The 3,951-nt window shown below is 34.9% G+C and overlaps 1 pseudogene across 1 annotated transcript; it reads left to right on the top strand.

Moving 5' to 3' along the window:
• Positions 1-1,992: 1,992 nt before the first annotated feature.
• Positions 1,993-3,736, top strand: LOC149216578 (transcription elongation factor 1 homolog; annotated as a pseudogene). Its single transcript, XR_016250575.1, has 4 exons — positions 1,993-2,104; positions 2,831-2,901; positions 3,027-3,048; positions 3,295-3,736. The product of XR_016250575.1 is annotated as a transcription elongation factor 1 homolog (transcript).
• Positions 3,737-3,951: the final 215 nt, after the last annotated feature.

Here is a 3,951-nt window from a genome sequence, read left to right as displayed (position 1 = left end):
TTTTTCTGATTTGTGATTTCTTAATAGTGATGTACTTAACAATGGGGACTCAACTAATTTAGCTAACCCACCAGAATTGAACTTGGGTAGGGAGGATAACGACTATCCCACCCAACCACCCAAGCTAAACTCAATTGACCCATGTATCAAAATTTCAATCTAAATAGCATTTATAATAATTACTTCTATTTATTAATAAAACACAATAATATATACAAGCATTTAGTCTACATTTTTATGAGGGAACCATGACTTCACTTCAACATTTTATAAATGCATATTTATGTGGCTCTCCATAGAGATGTTGTAATGTAAGGTAATGTCTGGTAAACATTTTGACTAAGTCAAAATAAAATAAAATAATTAATAATTATAATTATAATTTTGAGTTTAAATTAGGTAAAAATAAAAATAAAATAAAATACACTTTTTTTTAATGTGGTAGATCAACCGAAGGGATCTAACCATAGACCAAACTAGGAAAGCCTGACCCCAAGGGCATCGATCGAGGAGATTTGATCTCGTGACCTCCCTATAGGAAAGGTACCTCGCAACAAGGAGATTTGACCTCGTGGCCTCACTATGGGCAAGGTACCTAACAACAAGGAGTTTTGACCTAGTGGTCTCTCTATGGGCAAAGTACATAGTAAACCAACTAAGCTATCCCTTGGCTCATTTTACAGCCCAATATGATGTGTAAGGCTTTCCGCCCGTCATCAAAATTGAATCGAAATTTTGCTCATGTGGGTCAAAATAAAAATTATGGAAATCTAAAAATTAAAAAATTAAATAACTATACAAAACATTTAAATAATGTCACCTCATAAAAAAAATTACATGTGAAGAAATTGGATCCCTCTCAAAACATCCATTTTAAGATGGATCTATGCTGGTAATTAATAATTAAAGTAGTCTAGATCCAATTTAACCATCGATCTACCAAGCACTAAAAGGAATCAAATCTCTTGAGATCTTAAATCTCTTTGAAAATGAACCCACCTCCCCATCGCCAAGCTAGACACCACATAACGGTATATAAGACCCCTTATTTGTAAGACAAGGAACCCACCTCCCCAAAATGATTTTATTGCTAAATCTAAAAAGTATACATACTCTACCCAATATACCTATCCAAATATATTTAAATTTATTTTAAAAATTTAGCACTTTTATTTTAAAAATTAATAATTTAAACTATACATTTTCAAGTTATCGGTAGTTTAGTCCATACCCATTTTCACCCAAACATATTTAAACTTATTGTAAAATTTTCCAGCTTTTTTTTTTTTTTTCAAAAGGTGGAAAAAATTTTCCAGCTTTTATTTAAAAATAGTAATTCAACCATACATTTTCCAGCTTTTATTTAAAAATAATAATTCAACCATGTATTTTCCAGTTATAAAGTGAGATTAGTCCACAAACATATATCATCCACATAATAGTCGCTTCCAGACACGGCCCATTCTCCCTTTACTTTCAAAAAGCAAACAAATCTTTTCTACTTTTTCAAAAAACACAACGCCAAATTAAGCCGGTAGAGGTTACTACATATAACAGTCGCGCTCCTATTGGCAGCTCACTTAGATTTTCCTGATTCGCGGTTCGACTCGCTCGGGGAATTCATTCTCAGGTAATGCACTGGCCTTTTTTGACAAGTCCGTTTCCTGTGTTGTTATCTGGTTTTCTATGCCATTAATTTCCTGTTTCCTTTAGGTTCCAAAGCGTCAGGATTACGCTTTGTAATTGCATACAATTGGGGTTTTTTTGATTCGCAATTCCACTATCTCGAGGAATTCATCCACAGGTAATGTACCGGTCTTCTTGTTAAGCCCCTTCTGGGTGTTGTTTTCCTGTAAGCTCTGCCATTAATTTCTTGGTTCCGATAGGTTCCAAAGCATTGTTTTCCTGTAAGCTCTGCCATTAATTTCTTGGTTCCGATAGGTTCCAGAGCAGGAGGATTACTGTGTAATTTGGAGAGTTTTAAGTATAAATATGGGAAAGAGGAAGTCATCGAAGAAGCCGGAGCCCAAAAAAAGCAGGAAAAGCTCAGTACTGTCTTCAGTTGCCCTTTCTGCAACCACGAGAGCAGCGTGGAGTGCCGCATGTGAGTATATGCTCGTTTTTCTTTTTAACGTTCAGACCCTAAACGCACTAGGCAGGTTAACGAGATTTTTCACATCTTGTATTGTGTCAAACATGGAGGAATAAAGGAATAGTCACGATAATCAATACGCCTCCGACTTACAGCTTTCTCTCGTGCATGTATAACCCGATTTCTGTACTAGATCAGATGCTGTATTCAGTACTGACAAATCTCTTCAATGCTTGACGGATATACAGTAGGTACTATTCGCAAAATATGTAAGAGCCCAGTGTTTCAGCTTTCTCATGAGGTTTTTCTTTGAAAAAAATTACATGTTGTGCAGATTTCTACAGATTGAACTTCAGACTGCATAACGGGTGTTATAATTCATAAAGACCAGTGGATCACCCAAACCTAAATTTGCTATGTGCATTAAACAATGCTATGACAATTCGTAGTGATAACTGTTAAATATGGTTGCAAATTTCCATGAATAGGACTTTGGAATTATACCTGCCTAGATATATTTGATGTTAAGCCCTAGATCGATGGTTTTGAACTCTAGTTTATTTGATCAACCATTCCCTATGACATCGAAGTGGCATGATTGTTTTCGCAAGTTGGGTTGAATATCTAAGAATGATTTTGATGTAGTTTTTTATTTTTATTGTTCTTTAAGTATTATATTATATATGAAGCCTCGAGCAGTCTGACAGTTTGTCAGCTCTGACATTTTTATTCATTCAGGGATCGGAAAGAGCTTATTGGGGAGGCTTCATGTAGGATATGCCATGAGAGATTCAGCACCTCAATTAATTGTCAGTGTCCTTTTTGGTGTTTTCGTAAGGTTATTTTTATCAAGTGTTATCTTTTTAAGTGATTTTCCTACTTTTGAGCCCTTACTGAACATACTATCCGATGTTGTATTGATTGGAATTGACAGCATTGAGCGAGCCCATTGACGTGTAAGCTTCCTGAGCCATATATTTTAGTGTTTGAGTTGTCATGTGCTATTTTTTAATAGTGTAGTCAGATCAGCTGAAAATTTATAAATATGTGCTATTTTTTAATAGTGTAGTCAGATCAGCTGAAAATTTATATTTATAGAGGTTTGAATTATTGAGAAAGGTTGTCCTTGTTGAATTGGAGAAGAGGAATTTCATATGCAATGGAGTAATGAACAGCTCTATAATGTCTGAATTTGTTTGCAGGTATTCCGAATGGATTGATGAATGTGAGCGTGTAAATAATTCTGGATAAAAAGGATGCATCTGCATATTGCATATCTCTTGAATATAGTGCAATATCTCTTGAATATAGTTATTTGATATATGGATGTTTCTTCTCATGAGTTTCTATCAGAATCAGTGAAATTCTTTTAGAGCATCTGCAGTTTGGATGTGCACCTTCCTATATAGGAAGTCATTTGGACAAAATTCACAATATTCTACTTTGGTCTGTCATGTCCTTGATCATGGTTTAAAAATAACTGTGATGTTCAGTCGCTTAGCTACTATTCGGATTAGCTGTGTGCATAACATAACATTGGTTGCCAGTTGAAACTATACTTGAAATATATATGTGCTCTACATCTGCAGGCCAAATCTGTTATGTTTGAAGTATTGGGATATTGAATTTTACATGGTTTGTCAATTGCAAATGTATTGGTGTGAGACATTATCTGCGGGCCAAATCTGATGTGGTCTACATTTCCACTTTTTAAAGTAAGCAATAATGTGAGATTGTTTTGCAGTGGGAAGAGGAGGATTGTGATGTATATTTTGGGTACATGGTTCTGATCACTAACCCAACCACTCTCGTATAAACTTTATAAAATATTGGGGAAGTGGGCTATTATAAATTTCCTA

The sequence above is a fragment of the Pinus tabuliformis genome, chromosome 1_1 (assembly GCF_031772625.1).
Source record: "Pinus tabuliformis cultivar Carrire ecotype Pingquan chromosome 1_1, CPIR1, whole genome shotgun sequence".
NCBI lineage: Eukaryota > Viridiplantae > Streptophyta > Pinopsida > Pinales > Pinaceae > Pinus > Pinus tabuliformis.
This window is presented reverse-complemented; position numbering and strand designations above follow the sequence as displayed.